This window comes from Lissotriton vulgaris, chromosome 1_1 (genome assembly GCF_964263255.1).
Source record: "Lissotriton vulgaris chromosome 1_1, aLisVul1.2, whole genome shotgun sequence".
Taxonomy (NCBI): Eukaryota; Metazoa; Chordata; class Amphibia; order Caudata; family Salamandridae; genus Lissotriton; species Lissotriton vulgaris.
This window is the reverse complement of record NC_141685.1, coordinates 1,614,496,065-1,614,516,289: the sequence shown is the minus strand read 5'-3', so window position 1 is coordinate 1,614,516,289 and position 20,225 is coordinate 1,614,496,065. Positions and strand designations below refer to the sequence as shown.

At 49.4% G+C, this 20,225-nt stretch overlaps 1 protein-coding gene across 2 annotated transcripts in view; it reads left to right on the top strand.

Moving 5' to 3' along the window:
* Positions 1-12,762: 12,762 nt before the first annotated feature.
* CPT1B (carnitine palmitoyltransferase 1B) overlaps positions 12,763-20,225 on the top strand; it is a 243,969-nt gene continuing 236,506 nt past the window's right edge. The window contains exon 1 of one of the 2 annotated variants that reach the window (XM_086918762.1): positions 12,763-12,986. The gene's annotated coding sequence lies outside the window, so the exon portion shown is untranslated. The remainder of the gene's footprint in view (positions 12,987-20,225) is intronic. The other variant, XM_086918772.1, reaches the window with a different exon arrangement.

Genomic DNA, 20,225 nt, shown 5'->3' with positions numbered 1-20,225 from the left:
CCTGTGCCTCATGGGAACAGTCCAGCCCGAACTGCCAAGCCATGTCTTCCCTGTACCGGAAACAAGCTTCCGAGGACCGGTTTCTGGCATTCCAGCCATCTTCAGCCCGGCTTGCTTGAATCCAGTGGCAAAGTGAGCAAGGGACTCACGTCTGAGCATATCCTGCCACACTTATGGCGGCCAAAAGCAGTACAAAAGGGGGTGGTGATGGACGGAGCATCTGAATCAATCAAACACTCACACCCAGTCAAAAGATCTGTGTTTAATCCATCACCGTTCTTTAGCCCACTCTGCCACCCCAGTTCAGACATGGCTATATGCAAATCAGTCTGACCCTGTGCCTTATGGGAACAGTCCAGCCCGACCTGCCAAGCCATGTCTTCCCTGGACCGGAAACAAGCTTCCGAGGACCGGTTTCTGGCATTCCAGCCGTCTTCAGCCTGGCTTGCTTGAATCCAGTGGCAAAGTGAGCAAGGGACTCACGTCTGAGCATACCCTGCCACATTTATGGCGGCCAAAAGCGGTACTATGGAGAAAAACGAAAATGGCTGTAATTCACTATTAGAACAAGCTACACACATCAGAGCATGTCCTACCTTATACTTACAATGCACCCTGCCCTTGGGTCTACCATAGGGGTGTCTAATATGAAGCAAAGGGAAGGTTTAGGGACTAGCAAGTGGGTGCACTTTGCCAAGTCGACAGGGCAGTGCTAGACTGCACAGAGGCCTTGCAATGGCAGGCTTGAGATACACTTTACAAGCAGCTTCTGTGGGTGGCACAACCAGTGCTGCAAGCCCACCAGCAGCATTTGATTTCCAAGCCCTGGGCACACATGGTGCACTGTACTAGGGGCTGAGAGTTAAATCAAATAACCCAATCATGGAATCCAATTAGTATATCAATTTAACATAGGGAGCACGTGCACTGTGGCACTGATTAGCAGTAGCACAGTGCCCAAAGCATAAATCCAGCAAAAACATATCAAAACAGAGGAGGCAATCCGTCAAAATGGAAGGGAGACTCACGCAAATGATGCCAGGTCTTACAACACCCTTGATCTTTCTTGCAGAGGAACTGGGAGCGAAAGTCATAGCCTAAGCGGATGATATCCAGCTCTCTTCACTTGGAGGGAAAGTGATCTGTCCCCGACTGTAGCCAAAAGCTGTCTCTCGGCCGTTTTCAAATGGCTGGCTAGGGCGCAGCTGAAGTATAACGAGGACAAGTCTGAGGTCCTTTTCTATGGTCCCTTCCCTCCTTCTTTTAGGGAGGCTATGTGGCCCTCAGAGTACCCCCAGCCTAATTCATCTGGCAACCCTAAAAAAAAACAGGGAATCTGGTTTGGGGAGGACCTTAGGTTTACCACGCAGGCAATGATTTGTGGGGGCGTGCTTTGGTATTTTAAAATCACTCTGAAAGTTTTTACCTTTGCTGCCTAGGGAAATTGTGACTCGGGCTCTCATCTTGTCCCGCATTGATTATGCTAACGGCTTGTACATTGGCCTTCCAGAGTATCAGATAAAAAAATTACAAACAATACAAAATGCGGCAGCTAGGGTTCTGCTGCAAATCCCTGGGAGATCAAGTATGAAACAGCATCTGCAGGACCTTCACTGGCTCCCTGCGGTCCATCAAGTCCAGTTTAAGGTCCTTACTCTTGCTCATAGAGCCTTGCATGGATTAGGCTCTGCCTACCTCCGGAGGCGCTTTGCCTTCTACGTGCCTCGCAGAAGTCTTAGTTATGCTATACAGCGCCTGGCAATTGTCCCCCGCTTCCGCAGGGTCAGTTTGGTGGGCAGTTCTGTCTCTGTTAACACCTTAAGTGCTGCGCCTATTCCAACGGCCGACGGCACCACTACCTCGGAGTGCTGCCGTCGGCAGTTGGACGTTCCAACTGCACCTGCGCAATGGAACGTCCAGCACTGGAGCTGGACGTTCCATAGCTGCTAAGGTGTTAAAGCAGCGGAGGCCTGGAACTCCCTCCCTATGGAGCTGCGTAACATTCAGGATACTATGCTATTTAAGGAACAGTTGAAGACTTTTCTCTTTAGTCGAGCCACCTAATCTTTGACTCTTTGCTGTTATGTTCACCAACGGCGCCGGGACACTCTTGAGTATCCGTGCGCGATATAAATGTTTTGTAACATAACATAACATAACATAACAATATGTCTCGCATTAGTAAAAGTTTGAGCTTTTGGCGTTGTAAATAATAATGCAACACCAACAGCTCTAATTTTCAGTAATGCAAGACCTATTGCATTGCAAATGCTTGTTTTCAACCGGAATGTTAATTTCCTATTTAAAGAGTGGACAGATAAATAGCGAGCAAGGGAGGGAGCAAGATGATGGGAGAGAGTGGAAGAGGAATATAGGTAGAGGAAGATGTGTCGGACAGGAATAGTGAAAGGGAGGAAAAGACCAAAGTAAACAGAACGCACGGATAGATAAAACCTAGGGTAGATGCTCACAAGTCACGTTATTTTGACAAAACATGATGTCTGCAGTATTATGGAAAACAAAAACTGCAGAGATTAGTCATCGTGACGGAAAAGAGATGGTTCGTGTGTATTTTGGGGGGCGAGATTGAGAGATGAGCTTGGAGTGTGATAAGAAATACTGGGGGGGGTACTGGCAGGGCTCTGAGGTTGCGGCGGCTTACCCATAAGTAGAGCGAGGAGCAGCGCATACAAACAGTATGGCAGGCCTAGTGCGCATGGCATACTATGCCCATGCTTCTCCAACACTGGCGGGGCTCTGAGGCAGCGGCCCTGAAGTACAAGCATAACAAGGCGGAAGACACGCCGTGCGCGTACAAAATATCCAGTCTGTGTGGGCGAGCCGAAAAGGAGACAGGGAGGGGACAAACAACCCTCACTTGCAATGAAAAGAGAGTGTTCAGCATAAATTGTGACGCACGCCAATCAAAAGCATGGGTGGAGCTTCCATCCCACTTCAGAAAGCAACCAGACGAGAATAGATCTCGCAGACCGAGCAGCGCATGCGCTGCGATGCTGTAAAAAGCTGTGTTTTGTTAGGCAAACAGGACAAATTCTCACTAGATTGAGGCACAGCAGTGTCCACAGTAATATAATCATCTGCATTATGATTAGTATTACTACCATCAGATACAACACATTCAATATCAGAACACTCCGGCTCCATTTGCTTCCTTTTAGTGCCTTGAGAGGCATTATCCTTTTGCAACCACTTCAGCAAACTCATTTTCACCACGTAGATTGAACTTGGATCTGTGGCAACCTAACATCTGACACCGACAACGCCTTCCTGTTCGCAATGTCTCACAAAGCCTGACTCAGTTAAACTGAAAGAAAAATGTTTTACTTTGATCTGCAATGACAATACACAAATGTGGCACGGATAATGTAAACTGACTTATCAAGATGAAATCTTGCACAAATTGATATTGAATTGATAAACTGCACACGAGGCGAATTCTGAAATATTCCCGCAGGCAGTCCCATCCATAAGTCAAGTGAGTTAAAGAGATGAGGTAACTTGCGCAGGATCAAATAATTGAGTCATAGCAGAAGACTCACTTTGAAGAATGATATAGCTTCCCGTAACCAAGTCTTGATTTGCATTGTGCACAGAGATGTATTTCACTTACAATGAGCATGCTGTTGTAACTTGCACAGCACTGGTACATTAAACAAACATTAAAAGCTACATAGATTGGTTTTACTGAAAGGGAATGTTCCTATATTGTGGCACTGCATTAGCAAGAACATTCAAGGTTGCTTACAGGTGTAGGTTCTTTATGAGAACCAGTACAGTTCTGAGGCAGAAGAGGACCAAATTACATGGCAAGGTTTGCATCAAGAAAAGACAATAATGCGTCAAAAAACAATTATGCATCAAGAAAGGACAGTTGCAGTGTAATGCAGCACAGTCTGTGGCACTATTGAGTGATTGTTGCAACAAGGGGGTTACTGGACTGTTCCTAAACGTGGCTGAGGTAAATGGTGCCCATTGATCAAGTGATCTTCCTTCTCCCTTCCATTGTCAAATACTATTGAGTGATTTTCACACTGCAACTCGGGGTAGCATGATCACACTACTGTTGCACATCAACCAGTGCAATTCTGCTGGTTCACTGTGCCATATTTATTCATAACAATCTGTTGTTCATGTAACTAGTTTATCATGCCATCTCCGCATGACATTAGCTAGAATGGCCATAATGAATATTCATATAGTGGGATAGTGTTGAAGCACTATGGTAATATGATGTTTAATAAAAATGCTCTGATTTGCTAATAAGAGGATAGTTTTGCTCACATCATGATGAACCTGCATTTTCTATTCTGTTTTATGATAAGATTTCCTATATAAACCCCTGATTTTAGGGGTTTGCAAAATGACTTTGAAATTCTACTACAGATAATGCGCATTTCACCATCGAAGTTGCTGCTCATTTGGGATTTAGAACAATTCTGATTTGCGCGATCCTGTAATGCTCTATGTACTGATAGCCTGTATGGGTGACTCCACCATACTGGTTGAATTTATGTATTAAATCTTTTTAACTTATTCTGCTGATCTCAAACTTAATTATTGATTGGGCCTTTACTGAATCCATTGTTTTTTTGTGGTGTGTGGAGGTGCCTTGACTCGGGGACACATTGCCTCATGAAATTGAGGTTTAACGCTGTTTCCGAATCAGCAATTCTGTAGCCAAGTTATTGAGGTAAATTTTGGGACGTTCACATTTAAGAGCTTTCCCATGCCCACACCTTAAACATGGTACTTATGTTAGATGGTTGACACATAAGAGCTTGAGACGCAGGTGGTTGATAAGTGTAAATGAGAGGGGGCATACTTTGAAAAGAGTACCTCAGGGGAACAAAAGGATCATTAAAGGAGGAGTATTCAGTGATGGACCTAATAAAAAGTGCAAGAGTAAAGAAAGAATAGAGTACCCTGATCCCCCCACAGATCTATGTATCCTGATACTCTTCTGTAAGACCTGGTGCCCAGCATCTAGGTTTTCTGGTTAACCTACCCATCTGCCGACAGGTTCCACTTTCTCAGTACTTTTTTTGTACCGGAACCCTCTGCAGTCCCTACGTGGCTTTAAGGAGACATGACATTCATTACTACAGTCCACAAGTGAGCTGCTTTACAAACTGAGGCCAGAAGGCAGCTTCCATCGTGGCTCCCGTGACAGACTTATTGAACGCTTCTTTTGCCCGGGGTCTGGTGCCACCATCCTGGAAGACAGCGGTTGTAAAGGCACTGTTAAAGAAGCCTAATTTGGACTCCTCGGACCTGGCTAACTTTAGGCCCATCTCCTTGTTGCCGGGACTCAGCAAAATTGCTGAACGGTTGGTCAACCAACAACTGTCGGGCTTTCTGGAGTCCAACGGATTGCTTCGAGCTTCGCAAACCGGTTTCCGTCCAGGTTAGGGTACCGACACTGCCCTCTTGGCGGTCATTGACGATTCCAGACGCATTCTGGATTCAGGAGGGTCAGTGGCAGTGATCCTCCTGGACCTCAGTGCGGCGTTCGACACTGTGAACCATCAGGTGTTGATTCAGTGGCTGGCTGAGGTAGGGGTGTCAGGGGTCGCCCTGCAGTGGCTGAGGTCATTTCTTACCGAACGAACATACCAGGTCTGGGAAGGCGGTGAGCGTTCCAAATCGATCTCCCTCCAGTGTGGAGTGCCACAGGGCTCCTCTCTTAGCCCGACATTATTTAATGTTTACATGGCCCCCCTGGAGGATATAGTCGCCCCGTATGACATCAAGATCGTCAGTTATGCGGACGACACGCAGTTGGTGGTTTCTCTATCCCAACTGGCTGAGAATCCTGACATACTGCACTACTGTCTGTCGGACTTTCACACCTGGATGGAAGAATCAGCCCTTAAGCTGAACGGCTTGAAGACTGAAATAATGCTGTTAGGGAATAAAATCTCTCTTCTCCCTTTGACCAGCTGGCCGAGTTGTATGGGAGACCTCCCGGACCCTAAAGAGGCAATTAAGAGCCTGGGAGAGCAAGATTTGTCATTTCGGACCCAAGCTAAGAAAACTGTGTGCTTCGCCCTGTTACGGTCCGCTCGTAAAATTTTCCCCCTCTTACCTTTAACATCTAGGAAGCTGTTGATCCAGGGCCTGATCACATCCAGATTGGATTACAGTAATGTCATTTTTCTGGGTGCGCCTGAATCCACTTTTAAGAAACTCCAGCAAGTCCAAAATGCGGCGGCAAGGCTGCTCATGGACATTCCTAGGACGCAGTCAGCTAGACCGGCCTTAAAAGCGCTGCACTGGCTTCCAGTGCGGGAGAGAGTCATATTTAAAGCACTCTGTACAGCCCATAAAATTTTTGGGGGAAAGGCCCCCCTATACTCAAGAATTTAGCAGTCCCATATAAAGCGAGCACAACGTTGCGTTCCAATCAAAAATACCTTCTTTTAGTTCCCAGAGTTAAGAGGGCCCGCACTGGCGGGAGAAGATTCTCAGTTCACACGGCGAGGGTGTGGAACTCTCTCCCCTTAAAATTACGCGCCGAGCCCTGTATACTGCGGTTTCGCAAATGTCTTAAAACCCATCTGTTTCCTGCTTGAGTGCATCAACCTGGCCGTTCTTACTATCTGATGGTGTCTGGATAAAGCGCTGGGATGCCCAAGGGTAACTGCGCGCTATATAAAATTTTAATAATAATAATAATAATAATAATAATACACTAAACAGGCTGTGTGTGTCGAACAGAGACATTAGGATTTTTAGGGCCCTAGGCCAAATTTATTTTGAATCCCCCCCCCACCCCCCTCCCGACTAAAAACGTGTTGAATTTATGATCTAATTTCAGTTCCCTCATGCCCGCTTTAGCCAGGTGCCTCACTGTGCACAGGTGCACTAGTCTGAATTCAAAATGTTTTTACATCTAATATTCATGGAAAGTAATGGGTTTTAAATATTGTAACAGCAGCAGCTCACCAATATTACTGCAAATAATCTGACACACCTCCATTTATCATATGCGAGGCCCTGCTTTGATCTAAAATAAACTTTAATGGATGTTGCATGAAACAAAATTTATTGGCAAAATGTCTGAACTAAACTCACACATCACCCACATTAAAAATAAATTCAATAAAAATGCTATTTCAAACGATCAGATTAAACAACTATTCAAGGTCATCAGGGCGAAGCTCTCTGCAGAACAGAGCAACCTTTAGGTGTTTAATCAGTGTGTCTTTGGCGTAATATTGCTTTAATGATGAAATTACACATCCCGACTACCCTGGGTTTACATAATTTAGTAAAGGCTTTTCCTGTCCTCTCATCTGTCTCTCTCTCCCCCTGTCTCTCCATCTGGTGTAGATTACCGCAGCTCCCTCCCGGAGCAGTCTAACCTGCTCAGTCAACTGAATCCCCTGCAGATAGCTGTCTTGCTGAGCTGATAGGAAACTGCTATCCTGTTCTGGATGGATGGGAAGAGGCAGGATTGCAGCCTAGTGAATAATATTAGGGGGATGTGAGCCTGACATTTCCCAATAAGCACCACTGAGTATCCAACTAAAAAGGAGAGGCTGTGGACAAAGGCATTGATTTAAAGGACATACTGATAAAGCCAGGGTGGGGCGAAGCGAAATGGTGGAAGATGCCAATCCCAAGCCACGAAACCCCATTTCATGCACTATAGTAAATGGACCGTTACATAGTAGCAAAGCAAGTGTAGAAAATCTAAATTAAAGAAAGGGGTTCCAATATGATCAGTGGCATTGGCAGTAGAACCACACACAACAGGAGAAAATGTTGGATGAGAACATATTAGTGCTCTTCAGGCGGCCCCTCCGCCATTTCGCTGCTGCTTCTTGCCGCGTCCCCTGATTTCCCGCAGCTGCTCCCCTGCGGCTCCGCCCCCCCCAGCTCCTCATTGGTGGCCCTCGTCCCCCCGCCTCCCAGCTGAGCCTCCCTCCCTCACCTGCGCTTCATTTAAGGCGGTCACTGCGAGGAGTAGGAGCGACCCTTGACCTCTGGTAGGTCGCTGCCCTTCTCCCGCAGCTCCGCCGCAGCCTGCCTGCTGTTTCTCCTGCTCTTCAGGCGGCCCCTCCGCCATTTCGCTGCTGCTTCTTGCCGCGTCCCCTGATTTCCCGCAGCTGCTCCCCTGCGGCTCCGCCCCTCCAGCTCCTCATTTGTCGCCCTCGTCCCCCCGCCTCCCAGCTGAGCCTCCCTCCATCACCTACGCGCAATAAATGGCGGCCGCTGCGAGGACGCGCAGCAGGTGCGCCGCTGGCACACCGAAGGCGCACCTAAGGCAAGCCCGTCTGCGCCCGTCCGCGCCTGGACCGCGCCTAGCGCCAGGACCCCAGGCCCACATCGATGCCAGCCCACACAACGGACTTACGACGCCGTCACCCTCCACGCACTCAACGCCGGCCGGAACCCCGCCTGCTACCGAGCCATCCCGAAACGCACCCACGGACCCGTCACCTGCAAATTCTCCTGCCGCCGAACCAGCACCGCTTCCGCCAAGCCAGGCACCAGCAACACTCACCTCAAGTGCATCCTGCTCAACACCCGCTCTGTCCACAGACACGCCGTTGAACTCTGGAACCTCCTCGACACAACATCACCAGACGTCGCCTTCCTCACGGAAACCTGGATGAACGCCTCCTCAGCCCCCGACATCGCCATAGCCATCCCGGGTGGCTACAAGATCACCCGGAGAGACCGCGTCAACCAAACCGGAGGAGGCATCGCCATCGTCCACAGAAACACCATCCGAATCACGACCAACTTCAACGACACCCTCACCGCCACCGAGCACCTTCACTTCCAGATACACATCCACTCCAAGACCACCCTCAAAGGCACTCTCATCTACAGACCACCGGGACCACGCACACAATTCAGTGAAGCCATTGCAGACTTCATCAGCCAACACGCACTTACCTCCTCGGACTACATCCTCCTAGGGGACCTCAACTTCCACCTGGAGAACAACAATGACAGCAACACTGCCGCCCTGCTGGACAACCTCACCAACCTCGGACTCAAGCAACTGGTGAACACCCCCACCCACTATGCCGGCCACACGCTAGACCACATCTTCTCAGCCAGCAAGCACATTGCCTTCAGCCACTCCACCGGACTACACTGGACTGATCACAGCTGCGTCCACTTCAACTTCAGGAGAACCACGACCCACCACCACCCGCTACAGGCTCCTCGCAGAAGCTGGAGCAAGATCAACGCCAACCAACTCACCACCTCCCTCAGCCAGAACCCTCCCACCAACACGTGGTACCCCAACGAAGCAGCCAGCAACCTCACACAGTGGCTCACCAACTGCGCCGACGACCTCGCACCACTGAAGAACCCTCCCAGCAGACTCGGCAGCAAGAAAGTCTCATGGGTCACCAACGACCTCAAAAACTCCAAGAAAACCTGCTGCACGCTCGAGAAAGCCTGGCGCCAAGACCAGACAACAGAAAACATGACAGCCCTCAAGAACGCCACCCGCAAACACCACCAGCTGATCCGCACAACCAAAAGGAGAACATTCAAAGACCGTCTGGACAACACCCACAACAGCAAGGAACTCTTCAGCATCATTAAAAAGCTCTCTAACCCCAGCGCCTGCAACAACGACATCACACCCTCGCAAGACCTCTGCGACTCACTCGCCTCGTTCTTCCACCGCAAGATCGGCCAACATACACAACAACTTCGGCACACAGACCACGCACCCGACCACCGAACCAGCACCCCCCACAACCACCCTGTGCACCTGGACCCCGGTCAGCACTGAAGACACCACCCACATGATGAACACCATCCACTCCGGCTCCCCAACCGACCCCTGCCCACACCACATCTTCAACAAAGCCGACTCCATCATCGCACCCCAACTCCAGGACATAATCAACAACTCCTTCGCTCCGCCACCTTCCCGGAGAGCTGGAAACATGCCGAGCTCAGCGCTCTCCTGAAGAAACCCAGCGCAGACCCTACGGACCTCAAGAACTTCCGCCCCATCTCGCTCCTCCCTTTTCCTGACAAAGTCATTGAGAAGACCGTCAACAAACAACTCTCCGCCTTCCTCGAGTCTAACCGGTCCCTCGACACCTCGCAGCCCGGCTTCCGAGCAAACCACAGCACCGAGACCGCCCTCATCGCAGCCACCGACGACATCAGGTCCCTGCTCAACAAAGGGGAAGCAGCAGCCCTCATCCTCCTGGACCTCGCAGCAGCATTCGACACCGTATGCCACCGCACACTAATACAGCGCCTCAGCAACACTGGAATCCAAGGGAAGGCCCTGGAGTGGATCATCTCGTTCCTCGCCGGAAGAACCCAGAGAGTCCGCCTCCCCCACTACCGATCCGCTGCCACCGAAGTAATCTGCGGCGTGCCACAAGGATCCTCGCTCAGCCCCACCCTCTTCAACGTCTACATGAGCCCCCTTGCAGCCATCGCATGCCAACACAACCTTAACATCATCTCATATGCCGACGACACCCAGCTAATCCTCTCCAACGACCCCGCCACTGCCAGAACCAGCCTCCTCGAAGGAAAGAAAGACGTGGCGGAATGGATGAAGCTCAGCTGTTTGAAACTGAACTCGGGCAAGACGGAAGTCCTCATCCTAGGACCATCCGCCTCTGCCTGGGACGACTCCTGGTGGCCCTCGGCCCTGGGCACCGCCCCCAAGCCAGCTGACCACGCACGCAACCTGGGTTTCATCCTGGACTCTTCCCTCACAATGACCAAGCAAGTCAACGCCGTCTCGTCATCCTGTTTCAACACCCTGCGCATGTCCTGAAAGCTCTTCAGGTGGATCCCCACCGAAACCAGGAAGATGGTCACCCAGGCCCTCGTCACCAGCCGACTGGACTACGGGAACACCCTCTACGCAGAAACCACAGACAAACTCCAGAAAAGACTCAAACGCATACAGAACGCTTCTGCACGACTCATCCTGGACATCCCCCGTCACAGCCACATCTCTGCCCATCTGAGAGACCTGCACTGGCTACCCGTCAGCAAGAGGATCATGTTCAGACTCCTCACCCACGCACACAAGGCTCTCCACGATATGGGCCCCAAATACCTCAACAGCCGCCTCACATTCTACACACCCACCCGCCAGCTCCGATCCGCCAGCCTCGCCCTCGCACCACGAATTCGCAGAACCACCGCCGGAGGAAATTCCTTCTCCTACCTGGCGGCCAAGACTTGGAACTCTCTCCCCACCCACCTACGGCTGACCCAGGACCATCTCTCCTTCAGGAAACAACTCAAGACCTGGCTGTTCGAGCAGTAGCGACTCCCCCCAGCGCCTTGAGACCCTAGCGGGTGAGTAGCGCGCTATACAAATCTGCTGATTGATATTAATAAAGTGTACGTTTATCCCTTGAGGTATTTTGGTGCTTTCTGAAAGATGTATATTATTACCCAAGTCCATGTTACTCATTTTATCGACCTCAGAAGGATGAAAGGCTGAGTGAACCGCCTAGGATTTAAAGCGGAGACCAACAGGCCAAACACACATTCTTTAAGGGGATGCATTAGGCCACTGAGTAACCACAACACCAACCCCCACCCTACTTCTTGAACATCTAGCAAGTACGTTGATAAGCATTTTTTTGTTTAAAGAGATAGTTCTCAAACATGAATTTAAAAACATGAATTCTTCCCTCCACCCTGACAACAATGCCAATATTGAACTAAGAGTTAAGTCTGTTATGTTCATCCTCTTGAGCGGCCTGGGTTCCTATTATACATGAACAACATTATAATTCATCAATTTAACACAGGGGAGGATTTTGTAAGGCGCATATCCTGAAGCCATATTGCGATGTCCTCCTATATGTGATAATGAAGAAAAAGGAGGGAAAGTATTAACAATTGCCTAGGATCACACAATTTGGTAAAGTGGAGAAGCAAGCATTAATCTCAGATTTTCTGGTTTCACATTGTTCAGGTCAACTGCACAATGTGAAACCAGAAAACCTGTGATTAATCCTGGCTTCCCCGCTTTACCAAAGTGTGTGATCCTAGGTAAAAAAAAAAATTGCGAGTACTCATGATATTCACTAATCCGCTTGTTAGCAACAAATCTAAACACCACCTCTGGTGTTAAGTGAGAGTTGCATAAACGACAAAGACCATAAAAACGGGAAAAAACTGAAGACTAATTCCCACCACAAAAGTGTATAACACTGCAGGGGGCACAAAAAGAAAATTCTACCTCTGTGCTTCCATCTGTGATTTTTGAAAGGCCTGCTAGCCCAGATAAGTCGCTGCTGTCCAAACGTTTCAACTGTACCAACTCGTGGCCTGAATGAACGCCACAGAACAGAACCAGACCAAATGCAAAATATAATTGGGTTATTCGTGGGGCATACAAACCCCCCTGAAGATCGCTCTTGGGGAGAGGAGCCGAGCCAGAGGACCGGAGCGAAACACAGCAGATTTTCTTCTTTATGTCATTCCTTTCTCTTGCCCGCATTATCTTCACCCTAACGCTCCCATTTTTTTCAACACTCCCTTAAAGATGAGAAATGGAGGGGGCGCCCCATTTGGTTTCGGAGGCGGGGAGTGGACGGGGGTACTCGGAGCAAAGGCCAGCTCTGCCACAGTCTGGAATAAGCGTTTGCGCTGGTTATAAGTAAAAGCGTGCCTGGGGGGGGGGGTGGGGGGGGTGGGCGTGCACCCGCATGTGGCGGAACAGCGATCCTCTTCCGCGGATGTTTATATGAACCACACTTCTGTGCTTGCACTGCACACCGCCCAACGTCTGCGCTGGTGTCTTGTTACAGAAGGAAGGGGAGGGCCCGGCCCTGTCCTCGCCCAGGCAGAGAGTACACTCTGAGCTGCGAAGGGCACCGCAGCGGGCAGACCACTGCATAATCATCAGGTGCTTCAGTCCCCACGACAAGGACCTACATTTAAGCAGACCCCTTCCGTGGGTTTAGAGAGTAGGCAAGCCTCCCAAGGCAGTCCAGGTAGGTGATGATATCGCCGTCCTTACCAACCCACCCGCTGCTCTACTTCCTCACCTACACCCGTCCTACAATTCGAACCGTTACACCCCTTTCACAAATCCACCCTCTTGCAACGTACCGTTTGCTACCTCTTGTACTATGTTTGCTCACAATTGTCACTATTGCTTCATGTAACGTAACGTTTGCTTTTATAACATGCTCACTTGTAATTTTCTCCTCATGTGTCATTACTCTTCCTATTGTGAAGCGCTCTGACACCTTCGGTTAAAGTCAGCGCTAAATAAAAACGCATAAAATAAATAAATAATAATAAAAAACTGAAACACTGCCACCCTCTCCACCCCGCCCAAGGCAGATGCACTTCTAAAATCCACCACCAGTTCCTCACCTACAATACTACCTTTAACATCCCCCCCCCCACACTTCTGCTCTCTACAACTCACTTGCAAAAATACAAGAGTTCTACTCTGCATCACACACCTTACATACTATATAATATACCAACCGCAGCAATGCCATCCGTTATAGCTCCACCTATACACACCAATGTCACCCTCGACACCTCACAGCGTTCCACTCTAGGCCCTCACCTGCAGTTCTACTTTGCACATTTCCCTATAAAAACATACCATCGATAGCTCCACAACAGCCGCGCCCTCAACACTCTGCCCACAGTACCATCGCCCCCACCGTCATACCAGCCAATGGCTCCACTGTTAACAGCACACCCTACAACCTCCCTGCGAACACCGCCACTCTCTACTTCGCACCCCGTCCTACAGCACCGCCGCCTACAGTTCTACCGCCCGGGCACGCAGCACCGCGCCCCCCGGCGGCAGCGGCCTCCAGGCCACGCGGCTGTGCTCCCTGACACAGTTGGGGCCGCGCCAGGCCCGTGTGATGGAAACAAACGCGGACGCAGTTCCCAAAATATGCCGCTGTGTGTGTGCTTCCAGAACTCGTGACTGAGTAAACTGTCTCTCCCGCCCTCGTCTCCGCCACGCCCATACTCCTCCAGGCCGCCCGCTCTGCCCTGCTCCGATCCCAGCCTCGGGGCGCCTGGAAGCGACAGCGAGGATTCTTTTACAGGCGCTTTATAAAACGGCCATGCCCGCTGATGCCGTCCTAGAAACGGTTCCTATTTTTTGGGTAACTTGAGCACTCCCACTCCATACAGTTGAACCGCTCTCCCTCCCCCACGTATTCACCTGAGCATTATGTTCCTCTCTCTTCCCTTTTTTAATCAATCAATCAATCATTGCATTTATATAGCGCACTACTTACCCAGAGGGTCTCAAGGCGCTGGGGGGGGGGGGGGGGGATCTGCTACTGCTCGAACAACCAGGTCTTGAGTTGCTTCCTGAAGGCGAGGTGGTCCTGGGTCAGGCGGAGGTGGGTGGGGAGGGAGTTCCATGTCTTGGCGGCGAGGTAGGAGAAGGACCGTCCCCCTGTGGTGGCTCTACGGATGCGGGGGACGGCGGCGAGGGCGTGGCTGGTCGATCGAAGCTGGCGTTTGGGAGCGTAGAAGTTGAGGCGGCTGTTGAGGTATCCTGGGCCTTGGCTGTGTAGGGCTTTGTGTGCGTGGGTGAGGAGACGGAAGGTGATTCTCTTGTTGACCGGGAGCCAATGCAGATCTCTCAGGTGTCCGGAGATGTGGCTGCGACGGGGGGATGTCCAGGATGAGTCGTGCTGAGGCGTTCTGGATCCGCTGGAGACTCTTCTGGAGTTTGGCGGTGGTTCCGGCGTAGAGGGTGTTGCCGTAGTCCAGACGGCTGGTGACGAGGGCCTGGGTGATCGTCTTCCTGGTCTCGGTGGGGATCCACCGGAAGATCTTACGTAGCATGCGCAGGATGTTGAAGCACGACGAGGAGACGGCGTTGACTTGTCTGGTCATGGAGAGGGAGGAGTCCAGGATGAAGCCCAGGTTGCGTGCGTGGTCTGTTGGTTTGGGTGCGCTGGCTAGGGCGGGGGGCCACCAGGAGTCGTCCCAAGCGGCAGGTGAGGATCCCAGGATGAGGACTTCCGTCTTATCTGTGTTCAGTTTCAGGCGGCTGTTCTTCATCCATTCGGCTACCTCTTTCATCCCTTCGTGAAGGTTGGCTCTGGCGGTGGCGGGGTCGTTGGTAAGGACTGGGTCCAAATTACGCCTTTACACGTGTACCGGTGGATTGAGATTAAAAATCGGCCCTGGCACGTTAAAAAACAGTGGCCCACATTTGCATATTGCCTTTCAGCAAAACACTGCTTCAGCGCAATTTTATGAAAAAAAGGGGGTGGGGTTAAAAAAAAATGCACAGATTAGTTTACACTGGTGAAACACACCTGAAAACAACTGAGGCCACTTCTGCTCAGGCCTCCTGCCCCCACTCAATATGCATATATTAATTGTCCGGCCCAGTGAGAGAAAGGGAGTGACAGCTCTGCTGTTGATAAAAGGGAGGTAATGGACGCCCATCTGCCTCCAGTAAGGCCACTCAGCAGGCGTGTGACGGTCGTGCCACCGGGCGGTGACATGGGGCGGGGCAGTGTGGGGGGATTGTAAAATGCGCGAAACGGACAATTTAACCCCTTCCGTGCAGGGCTGTTTCCCCCGCTGTGCTGGGGGGGCGTACAGCGCCCCGCTGCTCATGACGAGGTCAGCTCGTCATGAGCTACGGCGCTCCGTTGCTCATGACGAGCTGAGCTCGTCATGGCCACACCCGTTCCAATGGAACGTCCAGCACAGCAGGGGAATCAGCCCAGCATGCGAGCGTTCCACGGAACGGGCAAGGTCATGACGAGCTCAGCTCGTCATGAGCACCGGAGCGCCGTAGCTCATGACGAGCTGACCTCCTCATGAGCACCCAAGGGGTTAAGGTAAGTACAGAAAAAAATAAACAAAACAAACTTTGTTGCGCACGCTGCATCATATTTGGCGATGCAGCGCACGCAACAAAATTCGTTTTTTTTCCGGTACTTACCTTAAATCATCTGTATCCCGCATTTTACAACCCTCCCACGTCACCGCCCGGTGACACGCCCGTCACGGGCCGTGCCTGTCCCTCAGGCATCCACTAGGCCGCTGGCAGCATCGAACAATGCAGAAACTGCCAAATCGGTCCCCCAGGCTGCTCAAAAAAGCAACTCACAGTTGGAATTCGGATACCTGCCCCTCGGTCATTGACCGAATGCCCGTGTTACCAATCCGGCGTTGACCCGTGCCCATAGTTTTTGTCACATACCCTCGGCCTGTGCTGGTAGTGGTGCCAAATACCAAGGTTTGTGCCCATATTGAAACATTATTGAATGATTGAACAATTAACACCACATATACGAGAGGGACAACCTCCAAGTAATGAAAATGTTACAGACCGGCAGAAGGGTCATTATACTATCGCACAACATAGTCATGTGACAATGGAAGGGCATCCAGCGATTGTGCAATAAACAAATAGACATCTTTTTTTTTGCAAACATTGTTAGGTTTGCCTTTTGTGAAATCTCTTGTGTTTAATATATCCTAAAAGGGGCTCTTATCCCTTCCAATTGCCGATTTACTGAGTTCATTTGGGTGAAACTTTTTTTTAACATCTCCTGGCTGCACGCATTAACATATTTATGATACTCATACTACAGCTGTTCACATTGTCAAGATAAGATCTCTTCCCACGGAAAAGGTAGGCAGCTTCTAACAGTGGGCTGGTATGCTTGCTTTTTAGGTCTCGCCTGTCAATGAGCATTGAGCGGAGCGAGACTATAGGGGCTTAAACAGAAGTTTAATTAGACTGGCGATTTACAGGCGATTTGATGCAGTGGCGTCACTAGGGGGGTGCGGGGGGTGCGGACCGCACCGGGTGTCACCCCATCTGGGGTGACACCAATCTGGTCAGTTACGCTGGGGCTTAGTGCGTGCAAGCCTCAAGCGCACGCCACCCAAAAAAATAAATTACTGCTACTGTACTACTGCAGTCAGTGCAGTGAGTTTGTTTACTCACTGCAGCAGCACCTCGCCACGCACGCACCAGATGCATGTGATGATGCTGGTCTCTGGTGCGATACGGATGCGCCGCGCGGCCAGTTCCTGCACCCTTCAACGAGGGTCACATGCCAATAAATATTAGTGAGATAAGGGGGTGACTTGGGGGCCCCCTCTCCCCATTCTGCTGAGGGGCCCCATCATTTTGCCTTTTACCACCACCACTGCATGCATAAGAGAAGATGCCAGTGAAGGGGTTTCTCGCAAGAAGAATGAAAAAATACTTTGAAATAAAAAAAATGTCTGCTTCTGCAAAGCCTGAGAAAAGTAACTCGCTATTTTGTTGGAGGTGTCTGTCAACATTACGTCTGTGGAAAACATGACGGTGCTAGTATAAGGTTTTTGAGAAACTGTAGTATTTCATTCATCAACTTAGCAGACTTTTTTTTTTGTTTTGCCTCTCATGGGAACGGGAGCCTGTGCGAAATCTTTACTGCAGTATAAAGTTTGTGTCCCAATGTTTACCCTCTCTATATTTGGACTCAATTGTTCCATGGTGGCGGTATGCCAGTGTGCACAGATGGCGCATGCGTTTATTGGCAGATTTAATGTGCCATTTTTGTACAAATGTTTCCAGATTGATGTCTTCGTGATTTTCATTAGGGATCCTATGTGCCATTAAAACATTTGTAAATCAATTTGGTTGGATCAAAAATGAGAATCAGCCTGCTGCGTGCTTAAAATTGACCCTGCATGGGGTGGTGGTGACCTGTTGGCATGCTATCTAGCCAAAAATCATTATAACTGTTTTTTTCTTGGACAAAATGCAACACCCTGACTTAAAGAGAGTGGTATGGTCCTTACATTTCCAGCTTCTTTGTGCCTTTGGCTATCTACCACTTTGGATATGTCTCAGGACTGACGTGTGTGGCAGTGGGACCGTTTCATGCCACCTCATGGCGAAGCAAACTTACTACTGTTCCAGGACACACACGTCTGTTTGTGTTCTCTCAATGAAAAAAAATAGTTAGGAACCTTAATTAAGGTTCTTGCCCAATAGAGCAAAATCAGTGAAATATGCCATAACTCAAGTCGTTCACCAGGTTTTGCGCTTGTTAGTCACCTTTTCTTTATTGTCTTATTTTAAATGCTTGTTTTACTTTGGGTGGTGTGAATTATGGGATGCATTTCAAACCAAAACTGCAAGGTTTAGTGGTTTTGCGTCTTTGAGACCGAAGTATAAATCAGTTTATAACTGTTTTTTTCAGTGAATATCCTACTTTTTTAATGACATACTGAATTACGCACAGCCAGGACTAGGCCCTGCATACAACCCTATGGATGTACATGCTTTTACCACGCATGCTGTAACAACGCAAGTTTTAAAACGCATTCCATTACAACGCATTACACTGGGGGGTGCTGGATAGTGAATAGTTCAATTTACTATTCCAAAACCAGTCCCCATGGACACTAGGGAAGGTGTTGGATAGTAAATTAAAACTATTCCCTATCCTAGAGCGCCCCTAGTGTAATGCGTTGTAATGGTTTTCGTTTTAAAGTCTGCGTTGTAATAGCACTGCGTGCTAAAAGTTGCGTTATAAAGGTTGTTCACCAACCCTATGCATGCAGGTAAACCTAGTTGTGCATTGATGCTGGGCCCTGCCCCAGCATGGCTCACGAGTACAGTGAACCCTCCTTGAGTATCGCAAACCCACAGCAAGTTTCTGTGACCCATACCGCACCATGTGAGGTTCTGTGGTCCTAACCTATGATGGCAAACCCCCAATGGTGAGTTATGGGTTGAAGTTCACCATGGGTTTGCGGTACTCTGGCGTAAAGCTTGCCTGGTTGATGGATCTTTTTCAGGATTCGCATTACATTGAAACCAGAAATAGTGTCTGCAGTAAATGGTACTCAGTCAAAGACTGAGTACAACAGACGCCAATTTAGATGTCAAGATTCCATGAATCCTGAAAGGATCCTCTGAAAGGGCAACTCATTTTATTAATTTATTTTTTATTTAAACCAGCTGATTTCCTTTGAGGGTCTCCCAATTAAGGTCTATAGGCCAGGTTGTACTCGCCTTACTCACTTAAGTGGCCTTGAAAACTTGAAATTGTTTCTCAGGACACCGGGGTTGTGCCCTGTATCCTGAAATATCAGCTGCAACAGAAATGTATCTTGCAGCCATTAACTCATTGCACTCTTATCCACTGTTCCAGCCAGGTTGCAATGACTTTACACTGCTATCCTGATAGTGAGTTGGCCTCTTCAGATGGATTTGACTTTACTACACAAATGTAACACTTGCCTACTGACTTTAGTTAAATGGTTTGTTTGTTTCATCTGTTTTTTTGTTTATGTTGAGGATTCAATTATGATGTAGCAATGCACTACATGGATGAAATTCTCAATATAAAAATGCAGGAAATATAGGAACTAAATTTACAAACGTTACTAAGGATTCTGTATGGTCCCGATTTGCCATCTGTGTCCACTGGCAGACTCGGAGCGGAGAAGGTCCATGCGGTAGGTCGTGAGGGGGTGACACCATGAGTTACCCGCACCGGGTGACACCAACCCTAGTGACGCCACTGGATGCAGTGCATGTGCGCTTTTAGCTCAATGCGCAAGCGCAAAGAGTTAAAATGCGCGTGCACATCATCGTATCGCCAGTAAATCGCCATCTGTTCCCCAGCTTGATGCCGCCAGCACCTCCCCTCCCTCTCCCCGCACACATCCAGGCTCGCATTTCTCCTCCCCCTCCCCAGCTGCCAGCACCTCCCCTCTCTCTCCCTGCAGTTTCACGGCCGCCAGGCTCACATTTCTCCTCCCCCTCCCCCTCCCCAGCCGCCAGCATCTCCCCTCTCTCTCCCTGCAGTTTTACGGCTGCCAGGCCGTGTCTCCCTTTATTTAACTTTTCTTGTTTGGATTGAGAGTCATTCGTCCTTTGCTTGTTTCACGTGTTGCTGTTCATTCCATATGGGCCAAGCAATCGTGGTCTCTGGCTTCGGTCATCAAGAGGAACTTTAAACTATTACAAAATATATATGTTTAATTTCCAATAAAACGTTTGTGTGAGATTTTTCAATTGGCGGATGTTGGAAGTTTGTACGGCAAGCACAACAGTTAAACATTCAATATCGATTCACTACTCCTTGCTCTGTTTATATGACTTAAACCTCGAAATCGAGGAGTATGTGAAGAACAAGTCTGATATATTCACAGACAAGATATCTGTGAGTCGGGCCTCTAGAGATTTTTATACTGCAAGTTATTTG